General features: G+C 38.2%; 1 long non-coding RNA gene across 3 annotated transcripts in view; it reads left to right on the top strand.

Moving 5' to 3' along the window:
• Positions 1 to 16027, top strand: part of LOC113244286 (uncharacterized) — a 28076-nt gene that overhangs the window by 1225 nt on the left and 10824 nt on the right. For all 3 annotated transcript variants that reach the window (XR_008959683.1, XR_003312353.4, XR_007188339.2), the window contains exon 2: positions 62 to 134. This is a non-coding gene — a long non-coding RNA (uncharacterized LOC113244286). The remainder of the gene's footprint in view (positions 1 to 61; positions 135 to 16027) is intronic.

Raw genomic sequence — 16027 nt, 5'->3', positions numbered from 1 at the left:
TCTAAAAACAGTTTTAATCCTGGCTTTGTCATTGTCGCTAACTTTCTTTTTAATCATGCAGGTGGTAAACTACCCAAAAACAGCACAGAAGAGGAAATACATGCTCCCAGACAGGGTGGACAAGGAGCCCTAAGGTAAATTTGCTTTGTCTAAGTTTCTATCTTAAAAATTGATGTGTATTTTGAATTCAACTCACTATATGCACACAAACACATACGTGATTTAAATTACTTAAATGTTTCCCCTCCTGCAAAATTGAGTAAAAATGCATGCTACAGAAAGGCATGACTGTTTATCCAATGCTTTCTTCCAATTCCTGTTTAAGAGATGTGGATGTGGGTGAGAATCCCCCAAACTCAAACACGGCTCAATAATCTGCTCCGTGGGTATTTATCAAGCTCCTTAGGGTATATCAGGTGCTATACTGAGTGTTCTGGGTTAAAAGAATGAAGTGGACACACTTTCTGCCCTTTAGAACCTCATGGTCTACTGGGAGATACAGACCATTGAAAAACTGCATTTCAGTAAAACAGATATGAACAGGGAGCTCATAGAGCACATGAGGGAGGTAAACCACCAGAATGTCAATGTTCCAGGACACCTCCCCAAAGAGAATGATGTTTGACCTAAGTCTTAAGGGTATAATTAAAGTTAGTAAGTATTTCTTGACAGCCTACTAAGTGTTAGGTACTGTGCTAGACATTGTGGATACAATAGTGAACAAGACAGATATGGCTTGCTCTTATAAGGCTTTCAGGCTATTGGAAAGCATATTAAACAAAACTGTGTTGAGCAATTATAAGGCAAAGAAAGAGGGTGAAGAGCATTTCAGGCAAAGGAAATGACAATAGCATGTGCAGAGACCCTATGGTTAAGAAATTGGAGGCATCTGGGGGAGAAGGCTTCTGTTGCCAAGAGAAAAAGTGGAACAGATAAGCAGCTTCCAGATCATGAAGGACTTGTAGGTCTCATCGGTGTGGTTTTAAAAGGGGAAGGCGTTGTAATACAAATTACCTCTGTTTGGAGTATGTCAATAAACTTGAAAATGGATTGACATTATTTCGAATATAAGGTTGGGTTTCACTATCCTCAGGCTAAGTGAAGCTACATTTGAAATCCAATTAGAGGTATGTGTAAAAGATGCATAATCTTTACCACAAAAAGTGAAAAAGTCTCTTCCTGATACGGCTTACATTTGACTTTGCTATGATTATTTCAGCCCCGTCTTAATTCTTGATGTTTGGTTTTTAGCATTTTTCTTCAGTTAATGTAAATAGTAATTAAACAAACACCCTTCCTTCCTACATCAGGGTCATTGGTCTCTCTTGGAAGCTAACACATGAAAGAAACCACTACTGTCCTGCAAGGATTTTTCCACTGATTATGAACCAGACACCTCACCAAGTACAGCTCTAGGGCTGATCTCACTGCACCTATATTCCTTTGTTTTTACCTTCCTGGGACGCACAGATAGCTTGGTGTTTGGAGAGACCTCTTTTCTCTCATGCTGAAAAAAGAAGGGTACTAACGTCAGTTGGGATATCAAAAGTTAATGTTAGACCCGCTGACCTTGTGGTCTCTCCCTCTGGCTTCTCATGAGTTAGCATCCAGTTAACATTAAAAACTGAGCCCTAGGAGAAAAGAAAGATAAAAGGCTGCTAAGCTCTGTCTTTCTTCAAATTGACCTTAGAGTCATTTGTTACCCCAGAGGTTTCTGATGAGCCTCATAGTATCCCTCTTGCTTTCTGTGTCTCTTCCTGAATGTTCTCTTCTAAGCAATCTGGGTCATTAATAAAGAAATGAAAGGAAACATGGATTAGACAAAAATGAGAAATAACCCCCTTTAGGGTCATGGAAAAACATTTGTGATATAAAGTTTGCCTAAGAGTAAACAAGTATTTATTAAGCATGTACTGTGTGCCAACACCAAAATAGATATTGTGCAGAAAAAAAATACCAGACATTCTGCTATGTTATATATGTCTTCCTGAAGAATCTCCTGTTCTATAGAATTACACACTGAGAAAAACAGGGATTCTAGGGAAACATGGTTAGGGAAGATCACTGAAATCCAATGCAACCTTATAATCAGAGCATTAATGAAAACAGTAACTATTCTAATAAAAACACCAACAAGGTTAAATCTCCACTGGCATTTGCTCCAGCATCACACCTCTCAATGCTTGGTAGCCTTCATGCTTCTTCCTTCCTGATGTGGATCCTCAAGGGCAAGTGAATCTTTTAATAGATATTATCTTCATCAGAATTAAAAATCTAATTGAGGGGCACCTGGGTGGCACAGTCAGTTAAGCCTCTCACTCTTGGTTTCGGCTCAGGTCTAGATCTCGTGGTCCTGAGATCCAGCCATGTGTTGGGCTCAGCGGGAAGTCTGCTGGGGATTCTCTTTCTCCCTCTCCCTCTCCTTCTTCCCCTCACCCTTGTGCTCTCTCTCTCCTCTATCTCTCTCTCAAATAAGTAAATCTTTTTTTAAAATCTAATTAAAGAGTACCCAACTTTTTAAAACCTGTGGTGAAATGTCTTCACAGCTTCATTATCATTAGTCATAGCTTCACCAGATAGTTTAATGTAAGGAACTTATATGTTGTTGAAGCCACTGAACTAGTCATACTGAAGGGGCAGAGTCTGGTGCAAGATTCTTCTTTTTTTCTTAAAGTCTTCATATATTGCTAGGATTTATGCTTAATTGTGAGAAAGCTTCCTCCTCATCACTTCAAAACTTAAAGTGCTAAGAAAATTCACATGTGAACCCACTGGACTTCCACCTTATTTTGACATAATTCTTCTATTTACCAGTTGCTAATGTGCTATCCATGGTACACAAACACTTGCAACGAAACAGACTGTAAAATAGAAAATCTCTGCCATCAATAGCTATAAAATCTACTTGAGAAAGCAAACAACAAATTTGTGAAATGGTAAGAGAAAATTAGCTGCCTAAATTGGAGGTGCTGACTCTAAATTCAACATAACATGGTAAAGGGGTGAGATTGGTTGGACCTAGAATAGATGAAGAAGTTCTCAAGGAGAAGGTAGAACTTGAGCTGCTGAGGTATGAAGCAGAAATCAGACATGAATAGGCAAAGCTAAGAAAGGAAGTAAGGAAAAGACAACATATAGAATGGTCTGGAAACAATACTGACCAATGATGTTGAGGGGCCAGTGGGGCTTGAGTAGAATGGTGAGAACATAGATGTTGAATAATAGTAGGAAACATGGTTGTCCCCCTAGCATTTTCCCAGAATGTAAACAGATTTGAATGTAAGACACAGTGGTAGTAACAGGTAAAGATCTTTAGCAGGAATGTTATAAAAGAAGTAAGGAGCTGGTCTGGCAGTGGCATGCAGAATAACTTTTTTATCCTCTTTTTAATTTAAATTCAAGTTAGTAAACATATAGTATAGTATTGGTTTCAGGAGGAAAATTTAGTGATTCATCACTTACATATAACACCCAGTGCTCATCCTGACAAGTGCCCTCCTTAATGCCCATCACCCATTTATCACATCCCTCTACCCGCCTCCCCTCCAGCTACCTTCAGTTTGTTCTCTATAGTTATGAGTCTCTTATGGTTTGCCTCCCTCTCTGTTTTTAACTTATTTTATTTTTCCTTCCCTTCCCCTATGTTCATCTGTTTTGTTTCTTAAATTGACATATGAGTGAAATCATATGGTATTTGTCTTTCTCTGACTTATTTCACTTAACATAATGCACTCTAATTCCATCCACGTCAGAGCAAATGGCAAGACTTCATTCTTTTTTATGGCTGAGTAATTTCCCTTTGTATATATATATATACCACACTTCTTTATCCATTCTTCAATCAGTGGACATATGGGCTGTTTCCATAATTTGGCTATTGTTGATAATGCTGCCATAAACATTGGAGTGCATGTATCCCTTTGAATTAGTGTTTTTGTGTTCTTTGGGTAATTATCTAGTAGTGCAATTGCTGGATCACTGCGTAGTTCTATTTTTAACCTTTTGAGGAACCTCCATACTGTTTTCCAGAGTGGCTACACCAGTTTGCATTCCCACCAACAGTGTAAGAGGATTCCCCTTTCTCTGCATCCTTGCCAATACCTGTTCTTTATTGTGTTGTTGATTTTAGCCATTCTGACAGGTATAAGGTGATATCTCATTGTAGTTTTGATTTGTATTACCCTGTTGATCAGTGATGCTGAGCATCTTTTCATGTGTCTGTTGGCCGTCTGTATGTCTTTGGAAAAATGTCTGTTCATGTCTTCTGCCCATTTTTAACTGGATTATTAGTTTTTGGGGTGTTGGGCTTTTTTAAAGTTTTTTATTTTAAGTAAACTCCATGCCACACATGGGGCTTGAACTCACAATGGGTGTTGAGTTTGGTAAGTTCTTTATAGATTTTGTATACTAACCCTTTATCAGATCTGTCATTTGCAAATATCTTCTCCCATTCCTTAGGTTGCCCTTTAGTTTTGTTGATTTTTTCCTTCACTGTGCAGAAGCTTTTTATTTTGGTGAAATAAGTCAGAGAAAAACAAATACCATATGATTTCACTCATATGTGGAATCTAAGAAACAAAAGAAAGGAGCAACAGGAAAAAAAAAAGAGAGGCAAACCAAGAAACAGACTGTTAACTAGAAAGAACAAACTTTTACCAGAAGGGAGGTGGGTGGAGGGATGGGTTAAATAGGTGATGGGGATTCAGGAGTGCACTTGGTGTGATGAGCACCAGGTGTTGTGTGGAAGTGTTGAATCACTGTATTGTACACCTGAAACTGATATTACACTGTATTAACTAACTGGAATTTAAATAAAAACTTAAAAAAGTAAAGGAACAAACTGTTCCTCTCCACAGATTATATACAGGAAACAAAGGAAAAGAAAGAGTAGACAAGAATTACTAAAATGTTGGCCCAAGGAAATAAAAACCTAGTAGCAAACTGGGAGATGGTATCTCAAGGTATTTGTCATTTGCAGACAGAGCCATGCCAAGGAACCTGGTACACAAAAACTAAAGAGACTAATTACAGCAGGACAGGAAAGCTAAGAAGCTTCCTGTAGTCACCAACAGGAAGAGTCTGGGCAAGCTGGTAAAGCAGAAAGAAGGGTTGTGTAACAATAGGCAGTAAGCAGGCAGACAGCTAGACTCTAGAAGTCCAGCATTGGATATCCTGGCAGGCAGGCAGACAGAGAATAGAATCCAGTCTGGTGGCAAGCGATAGGCAGATAAGCAGGAATCCACTAATGGGAATTGGGATTAAGAAACAAATTAGTAATCTCTTAAGAGGTCTGGCAAGACACTGCTAAACAAGGCAGGGCACCAGGCCTAAAGAAATTGGCGTAACAGATGAAATCTACAAAGAGAGGCAGATAGAGGCAAATAAAAGAGGCAACAAAGACACCTGGTTTGTTTAACTGGTCTGTGAGATCACAGTAGGACCAGAAGCGATAGGTCCACCTGATGCTAAACCAGAAACTATTGAAATACTCCTCCTTGAATCCTCTCTTGACGAGGAACAAGACTGGTCCCAGTGGAGGAAAAGTAGACAAGAAAAGGCCTGGAAAAAATAATGACCAATAGTGGTCACTAACCTGAAGTAAAGGTTAATGTATTCCGTTGTGATGATTACAGGGATTGGGTCTGGAAGCCAGGCAGCTAAAACATAGCCCCACAAAAATTAGTCCAAAAGACTATGGTGCCAATTGCTCCTTTTGGGGAAAGTGTTGAGACTAATAGAGACTGAGAATTCCCATGTTCATGCCACCTATGGTTTTATACAGTATACTGAAAACCAACCCTTTGAATTTTATATGGAAAATATGCTTCTAACAAAGAACAGACTTCCCTGTTAACCAAAGTCCCAAAGCCCCAAAGCAATTTTAAGAGTGGCTTAACAGATCATAAATGGTAATTGTCCAGTCTATAAGTCAGTAAGAGAGGTATAATAATAAACAGTGAGGGAAGAACTTTCAGTTTGCTTGCTAAACTGTGTGGATCAGAGAAACACACATTGGTATTAATAGGGATGCTATTTATTTAAGAAGTTGAGGGTTTTTTTAGAAAAAAATTAGGAGGGGCGCCTGGGTGGCACAGCGGTTGGGCGTCTGCCTTCGGCTCAGGGCGTGATCCCGGCGTTATGGGATCGAGCCCCACATCAAGCTCTTCTGCTATGAGCCTGCTTCTTCCTCTCCCACTCCCCCTGCTGTGTTCCCTCTCTCGCTGGCTGTCTCTATCTCTGTTGAATAAATAAATAAAATCTAAAAAAAAAAAAAAGAAAAGAAAAAGAAAAAATTAGGATGTATAAACAGTCTCTTGGAGATAAATGTAGTTCAAAAGTGAGACTAAAATTATGCAACTAAAATCTATTGTCTCTTTTACTCTGTGGTTTATTTTCTGACCTTTTCAAAATATAATTAATTATGAAAATTAAAGAGGACATGTTTGACATCTGTAAATATTAACTTGTTTTCATATCTAGGCATCAATAGTTAGGCAAGTCTTAGAAATAGGTTTATTTTGGGACAACTGGGTGGGTCAGTCGGTTAAGTGTCCGACTCTTGATTTTGGTTCAGGTCATCATCTCAGGGTTGTGAGATCAAGCCCCACTTTACTCTCTCTTTCCCTCCCCCTCTGCCTCTCCTCCTGCCTCTCCACCTCCTTGAAAGTGTACATGTACTGTCTATCTCTTAAAAAAATAGGTTTATTTTGTTTTATATATTCTCCCACATTAATTTTAACAGCTTTAATGAGATATAATTCACAAATCATACTTTTCACCGTTTTAAAGTATACAATTCAGCAGTTTTTAATATATTCACAGAGTTGTATAACCATCACTGCAATCAATTTTAGAATATTTTCATCACACCAAAAAGAATTTTGTCTTTAACCATAACCCCTCCACAGTCCTCCCAAACCACACCCCTCCCAACCCAAGGCAACCACTAATCCACTTTATGTCTCTCTAGATTTCCCGATTCTAGGCATTCACATAAATAGAATCTTGCAATGTATGGTGTTTTAGTAACTGGATTCTTTCACTGAGAATAGTATTTTCAAGGTTCATCCTTTCCACATCAACTTTTATTCGTTCATTATTACCTATTAGTTCCTCAGACATAAATACAAATCAGTTGTTTAAGCCACCTGCCCTGCTATACAAACAATGACAAGCATATACCTACTTAAAATTCCAAAGAGTTGATATTCTCACGTGAACACCAATCTTGTCCTTCCTCTCCTGGCAAAAGCAGGAAATTCAGGGTTTGATTTTCCTATACAATGATAAAATAGAAGAATTTCTTTCTGATGGGCCTGATGTGTGGAAATGACCACAAACACCATATTTAATCAAGTATACATTATGTACCAGAACAACTCTTAGAAGTTTTTATAAACTAATTAAACAGGACTACCCAGAAACCAATTACATTAAATTGTATATCACCTCATACAGTAGTGGAGAATACATAGTTCTTATCCTACTTATTTTTATTATATTTTATTTTTTTTAAGATTTTATTTATTAGAGAGAGGGGGTAGTGACAGAGAGAGCAAGAGAGAGTACAAGCAGGAGGAGGGGCAGAGGGAGAGGGAAAAGCAGGCTACCCACAGAGCAGGGAGTCCAATGTGGGGCTCGAACCCAGGACCCTGGGATCATGACCTGAGCTGAAGGCAGACACTTAACCAACTGAGCCACCTAGGTGCCCCTATCCTATTTATTTTTAAGTCTTCCATTCCAACATATTAGAAGCTGAAATGTGCATCTATACTGGCATCAGATTCATTCAGAAAATCTTCTTTAAGATATGCACATGAATTTTTAAGAAAATTTTTGGGAAAGACTTTTAATCACTGGGTGATTTCTTGAGTACTAGATGTAAGGATATCTGTTTTGCTGCTGCTCTTATATTATTTTATTTTTAACAAATAACCCTGTAACACTGACTTTCTGCTGCCTCCAAAACAAAGACTAATGTGAGCTGCCATTCTCATCAATACTAGCAGCTTCACTTGACACCCTGATATTATATAAAGGCAGACCTGCCTCTAAATCCTATGAACCAACCCTGCTTTGCATCAAAATTTTCATCCTTTAATCTTTCAGCATGTTATTTTACACCATCAGAATGCCTCAAAGCCTTGTCTTCAGTAGTGGCCAAATTAAAATACACAAGGCTGAGCTTGATCCCAAATCTATAGAATAAAGCTTTTCCATTGCAGGTAAAGCTCTATATGTGATCCTACAATAGTATATAACTGTCATTAGATTACTTTTTCTTTTTACACTATTTTTGATGATTAAATATGATATAGGACTATAAAGTAGTAAGATTATATTTTAGCTAGCATATTAGGACTTATACATATAATTTTAATTATATTAACAAATATTGGGTAAATATGTCCAGGGCATGGTGCTAAGGGTAAGTGAATGATAACACTATTCATGATCTCATTTGGCTTAGGATATTGTCAAGGCAACTGACAAGAACTCATCTGACTGCAAAAGAATATTATAGAAATATATAGGAGGAAGAGAATGGGGAAGAGTTTTTTTTTTAACAAGGTTTTCTTTTTTATTTTTTTATAGTAATATTTTTTTATTATGTTAGTCACCATACAGTACATCCTTGGTTTTTGATGTAAAGTTCCATGATTCATTAGTTGCGTGTAACACCCAGTGCACCATGCAATACGTGCCCTCCTTAATACCCATCACCAGGCTATCCCATTTCCACCCCCCCCCGAAGCCCTCAGTTTGTTTCCCAGAGTCCAGAGTCTCTCATGCTTCATTCCCCCTTCTGTTTGCCCCCCTTCATTCTTTCCTTCCTTCTCCTACCGATCTTCCTACTTCTTATGTTCCATAAATGAGTGAAACCATATGATAATTGTCTATCTCTGCTTGACTTATTTCACTTAGCATTATCTCCTCCAGTGCCATCCATGTTGCAGCAAATGTTGAGAATTCGTTCTTTTTGATAGCTGAGTAATATTCCATTGTAGATATGGACCACATCTTCTTAATCCAGTCATCTGTTGAAGGGCATCTCAGCTCCTTCCACGATTTAGCTATTGTGGACAATGCTGCTATGAACATTGGGGTGCATATGGCCTTTCTCTTCACTACGTCTGTATATTTGGGGTAAATACCCAGTACTGCAATTGCTGGATCATAGGGTAGCTCAATTTTTAACTTTTTATGGGACCTCCACACTGTTTTCCAGAGTGGCTGTACCAACTTGCATTCCCACCAACAATGTAGGAGGGATCCCCTTTCTCCACATCCTTTCCAACAATTGTTGTTTCTTGCCTTGTCAATTTTTGCCATTCTAACTGGCATAAGGTGGTATCTCAGTGTGGTTTTGATTTGAATTTCTCTGATGGCTAATGATTTTGAACATTTTTTCATGTGTCTGTTAGCCATTTGTATGTCTTCATTGGAAGTGTCTGTTCATATCTTCTGCCCATTTTTTTATTTGTTTATTTGTTTCTCGTGTATTGAGTTTGAGAAGTCCTTTGTAGATCTTGGATACCAGTCTTTTATCTGTAGTGTCATTTGCAAATATATTCTCCCATTCTGTGGGGTGCCTCTTAGTTTTTTTGACTGTTTCTAACAAAGTTTTCTTTTTTAAAGATTTTATTTGTTTGAAAGAGACAGAGCATGAGCACGAGCAGGAGGGAGGAGGCAAAGGAAGAGAGAGAAGCAGACTCCCCGCTGAGCAGGACCCCCAATGTGGGGCTCAATCTTAGGACCCTGAGATCATGATCTGAGTGTAAGGCAGACACTTAACCAACTGAGCCCCCCAGGTGCCCCAAGAATGGGGAAGTTTTCATGGAAAATCTAAGCCTTTAAATATAAGTAGGACCCCAAAAGTTGGAGATTAGAGGAAAGGGCTTTTGAGGGAGAGGGAACAACATGAGCAAAAGCTTAGAGAAAGGAAAATAATGTGCTGAGTTTGGAAATTGATAAGTCATCTAATGGAGCTAGAAGGTAGGTTTTATGATTGTATAGTGGGAGATAAAGCTGGGAAAGAGGGGCCAAAGCAGGAAGACTTTGAATGCCGTTCTGAATTTATTCTATAACTGTGGAGAGTTGCCAGAAATATATGACAGGAAAAACACATGATTAGACAGACCTGTATTTTGGGAACAATGCTCTGGCATTGGTGTGTAGCATGGTTTATAAGATAAGAAACTGGAGACAAGGAGATAAATTAGGAGACCACTTTCAAAAGCCATTCTCTTATTGGAGAATGAGTACTTTGGCTCAACCTGACTGCCAGTTATAGGAACCTGACCTACTGCAGATATCCAAAATAGTCCAGAAAAGGTGGAGGTAGAAAGGCGAGCCAAGGCAAAAATCTGCTAAGAAAAACCAAGAGTCAAAAAATAAACATAGCACAAAGGTCTAAAGTCCCTGTTAGATTTGCCTTATAGATCCAAGAGTTTGCAAGTTACAGCCAGGATCATAACTAGGTGTCTTAACAGAGGAAGGAAAATCAATGGTAAACAGCCTGGAGGCATCCATAAATTAACTTGTTGGTTGGTGGATATGAGTTGCATAATTGAGTTGGGCTTGTTCAAGGGACCCAAGACACCTAATAAGATATTTCAGTGATAGACATGCAATAATAAGACTATGATTTAGAACAGCAGAAGAAAGAATGGTAAGATGGGAATGCAGGTCATATTTATAGGATCTAATGACCTGATATAGTAAATAAGGGAATGGGAAAAGTAGAAGATAATTCTGAGGTTTCAAACCTGAGTTACACGGAGAGCGATAATTTTGCAATGCAGATTGGGAATCAAAGAGGAGAGATAAATTTTGAAAAATATGATGCTGAGTTATATATGAAAGATGCCACATTTCAGGTGCCTGCAAAATACGAAGATGAAGACATCATTAGACATTAGGTCTTGTGTTTCTGAAAAAGCTTGGAGATAGATGATTTAGAGTCATTTACATAGCAATATTAGTTGAAGATGTAGTAGGTGGGATCACCAAGGAAGAGTGTGGGGAGGGTTATGAAAACCAAAGAAGTTTGTTGAAAGCTCATTTTAAGTGTGGACAAGGGGAAAGTAGTCATCCAAGGATATAGCTTAGCAGTTTATTACTCATGGTAGGTTCTGAGATTTCAGTTCATTTTGACAGGGATGGTAACGATACCATGATACTAGAATGCAGACTGGGAATCTGAGAGGAGAAATATTTTTATGTAGGATGGCTGGATGCTAAGAAAAAAATTCAGACATGTAGGATGGGATCCAGGAAAGTGCAATAACACAGAGACCGTACATTAATTTTGAAGAGATGGTAGCCAGCAGAAAAATCAGAAAGGATGAGGTCTTTGGTGACATTAAAGACAAATCAGGAAACAAGTGAGCAGATTTCTTTTCGGAAACAATACACATTTGAAAGACTATACATATGTTAAAATAAAGCTAACATTGCTCAGAATTCCACTTCTGAGATTGCTTTCAGAAACAGTTCACCAGCCAAACAAGAAAAACAGTCTAGTTTTTTCATAGAGCATACTTGATCTTAACATATACCTGTGTCTCTGTCAGCTTCTTTCTCTTTTACTTGTCTCTCTTCTTTCTTCCCTCCTTTCTTAGTTCATCATCCTTCCCATCCTGCCAGATGTAGTAATGTAAACCCTTCAGTCCTTGTTCCATGAAAGTCTCTGCTGGTGTTGGCCTGTGACCAGATACAGAGTAGAGGGTCTATATAGGGTAGAGACTAAGTCCAAGGTGCCAAGTTGAAACTAAGAACTATGGGGAGCAGTACTCAGAATGTATCAGAAAGTAGACTGACTTCCATAATTTTATTTGTGTGCTAGAAGCCTACTCTAAATGCTAGAGGTTTATGACATGCAAATTACCATAAGTTAAGGATTGCTTAGATAAATCCTTGTATACTAAAAAGCATACACAAAGCACACAAATACACACATAGACAAATCTTTTATTTATCATGTTAATATATACTTATATAAACATGTCCATATTAATAATGACACACAGAGAGAAAATGAGTATGAATATGGAGAGACCACATTTATTTTGGTTATTCAGGAGTAAATTTCATTTCATTTTCTAAATTTATTCTTCCTCACTGTTACTACTAGAATGCTGAACTAGCTTAATTTGGACAGTGAACTACACTTTGGAAATATGTTTCAAGAGCTCCAGAACATAAATCCTACATCTTGATTCTATGTTCTTACCTCTAAAGAGCACAGTGCGTTTCTACCTTTAGGGTAACCCAAGATCATTGGCTCTAATTTAAAGACTTGGCCCTGGGTGATTATGGCAAATCAGGATCTGTAACCACACCTGCCAGCTTTTCACATCAAGGCAATTCACAAAAAAGGGCTCAGAAGACAAGTCGGGAGAGAGGTGGTTAACATAAACAGTGTTGAGCTAGGACAGTGGTTCTTAAAGTATAGTCCCTAGATCAAAAGCATCAGCATCACCTGGAAACTTCTTCATACTAAAAATTCTCAAGCAGCAATTCAGACCTACTGGATCAGAAACTCTATGTTTCCAATCCAGCAATCTATGGTTTAACAAGACCTCCAGGTGATTTTGATGCATGCTAAAGTTTGAGAACCACTGAAGTAGAAGAAAACAAGTCATAAGCAAAAGGGTTATAAGACAGAGGAAAGAGAAAAACAAGGTACCAGCAAGGGACATGGCACTGAATGAAGGAAAGGAATAGTAGTAGTATATTGAATTGTATCACTCCAACTTCCTTCTCAAGAACGACTCTTCTATTCAGATGTTTTAAAAGTGCTAAACTGCATGTTTTAAATGTAGCAATAAATGGAATGGAATGATAAACCAGATGTTGACTGAAGGGCAAGAACAAAGTCAGGGGTAAATGGTATATAAGATGTATCAAATCCCAACCAACAGGAGCTATCAGGAGTGGAGCAAACACAGCAGTAGTAAATGAGCAAAAAAGGTGAATTGGTTGCTTCTGATCGTTTAAGGGAACTGATGCCCTGACACTCAGTACTGTGCTACCAGAGAGAACAAGTAGCTCCAAGGCTGGGAATGGGGTCAAGGGGAGGGGATATATTTATGTTCCAAAATTATCTGAGTGGGTGCTTGAAAGAATCAAGACATTGAATGTAATCCAGACCCTTGATATTTCAGCAGGGAGTGTGGCTTATAAAACTGCTTTATTCCACATTCACAGCTCTCAACTGTGCATGGAATTTCCAACGCCAACATAAATCAATGGATCTAAGGGAAAGTGGTTATATTTAAATCCAAATAAGATGGTTTGTGAACTGGCCTTTGTCATAATTTATGTACACTCTGCTAGGGGGCTTTATGGTTATCAGTAACACAAAGTCTTTAAGGAGAGGAAACTAGGACTCGTAGAGACCCAGATACTTAGGGGCAAGGACCTGGGAGAACCAACTTATCTGTAAAGTACTGGGGAGGGGCAAAGAGGTGATTAATCAGGTAGGAAGTCTTGGCAGTCTCCACTGTAATACAAGCTGTAGTAGGTATCTGACTATCCAGTTTGGGCAGCTAAACCAAGACAGTGAGGGATCCATGCAAAAAATGCCTGTCTTCGGGATCAGGCAAATAGTGACCTGCCAGAGGCAAGTATCAGATCCATCTGCACGCACCACAGGCCCAACATCTAAACAAAGAATTGGTTCTCAACCTATTTTCCACTGGGACTCACCTGGTGGATAAAGATCCTCGGTTCAAATACGTGTCCTCCACTACTTGCTATGTAAATTGGGGCATGTTGCTTAGTTCTGCTGTGCATGTTTCCTCATCTGTAGAACAGTACCTACTTCATAGTGCTGATGAGGATTAAATGATAAAGTATAGTACATGTCAAATGTCAAACTCACAAACTCAGGGTCTGCTACCTGAAGCACTGAATACTTTGGAGATATTATTATGAGAGGAATTGTACATTATGATTTGCTCCACCTTTTACAAGACTTTGGGACCTTGGCCAAGTATCATAAATTTGTTATGCCTTAGTTTCCTCATAAATAAAATGAGGTTAAGAATAATACCTCTATTATAGGTTGCATTGAGAATGAGATTAATACATGTAAAATGCTTAGTATTGTGCCTGGCACATAGTAAGTTCTCAGTAGGGGTGCCAGGGTAGCTCCGTTGGTTGAGTGTCTGACTCTTGGTTTTAGCTCAGGTCATGATATCAGGGTTGTGAGATCGAGACCCCCCCTTTAGCCTCCATGCTAGGCACGGAGTCTGCTTGAGATTCTCTCTTTTTCTCTCTCTCTTCCTCGCCTACTGCCCCTCCCCCTCCTTGCGTGCTCTCTCTCTAATAAAAATAAATCTATTTATTTATTTATTTATTTGACAGAGAAAGACAGCAAGAGAGGGAACACAAGCAGGGGGAGTGGGAGAGGGAGAAGCAGGCTTCCCGCCGAGTTGGTAGCCTGATGCAGGGCTCGAGCCCAGGATCCTGTGATCATGACCTGTGCCAAAAGCAGACACTTAATGACTTAGCCACCCAGGCGCCCCTCTAATAAAAATAAAATCTTAAAAAAATGAATAATAAGTACTCAATAGATGTTAACTACAATTATTATTCCTCACAGTTCTGAGTAATTCCCGGAACTCTTTATTGAGGTATAATTGACAAAGCTGCACATGTTAAAAGTTCATGATTTTATAATATTTGTATCTGAAATGGTCAAATTCATAGAAGCAAAGAATAGAATGATGGTTGCTAGGGGGAGGATATCAAAAGGAATAAAATTTCATTATGCAAAATTAATAGGTTCTAGAGATCTGTACAACATTATATCTATAGATAGCACTGTATTGTACACTTAAAAATCTGTGGAAGATAGATCTCATGTTAACTGTTCTTACCACAATAAAATATTTTAAAAAGGCATACATACATAACTTTGTACAACTATCATCTCAATCAAGAAAATGAACATGTCCGCTGGCCCCTAGTATTTCCTCCTGTCCCTGTGTAGCTCCTCCCTCCCACCCCAGCCTTTTCCCTAGGCAAACACTGATTCGTTTTCTGACACTGTAGATTAGTTTGCTTGTTATACAGTTTTATATAAATAGAATCATATAGTATATACTCTTTTCTCTGGCTTATCTCACTCAGTATATTTATTTTGAGATTTAGTCATGCTATTGCATTTTCATTGCTGAATAGTATTCCACTATATGGATATTCCAACAGTTTATATATTAAAGTACAGGTCTTTATGTATACATAGGTTTATATTTCTTTTGAGAGAACACCTAGGAGTGGAATTGGCTGGATCATGGGGCAGGTGTATATTTAACTTGTTAAGAAATTGCCAAAATTATGGAGCATCCATACAATAGAACCACTCACCAATAAGAGGATGAGCAACTGATGTGCAAAACAAAACAAAACAAACAATAAAAACCAGACAAATCTCAAAATAATTATACAGAGTGAAAAAGCCTGACAAGAAATATTACATACTATTGATTCCATTTTCAAAATATTCTTGGGAATACAAAATAATCTATAGTGACAGAAAGGAATCAGTGGTTGCCTGGGCATCAGGGGAGAGAGAATGTAGGGGCAAGAAGATGGGATTAGAGAGGGACTAAGGAACCTTCTGGGCCTGAAGGATTTGTTAATTATCTTGACTTTGGTGATGGTTTCACAAGTATCTGAACATGTCATAAGTCTCAAATTATACTTTAAAATATATACAATTTATTTTATGTCAATGATGCCTTAATAGAGCTGTTAAAATAAGTCATGAATAAAAATTCCTTGTAGATATCAAAAAAAGAATTGCCAACCTGTTTTCCAAATAAGTTGTATTGTTTTACATTGCCAACAGCAATATATTAGAATTCCAGTTGTCCTACATCCTAGGCATCCTTTAGCCATTCTGGTGGACATGTGGTAGTATCAGAAGGTTTTAATTTGTATTTCCCTAGTGACGAATGATGTTGAGCATCTTTTCACATGTTTATTTCCTATCCAAATATCTTTTGTGAAGTGT

The sequence above is a fragment of the Ursus arctos genome, chromosome X (genome assembly GCF_023065955.2).
Source record: "Ursus arctos isolate Adak ecotype North America chromosome X, UrsArc2.0, whole genome shotgun sequence".
Lineage (NCBI taxonomy): Eukaryota > Metazoa > Chordata > Mammalia > Carnivora > Ursidae > Ursus > Ursus arctos.
The sequence above is the reverse complement of the archived record's forward strand: the minus strand, read 5'-3'. Positions and strand labels throughout refer to the sequence as shown.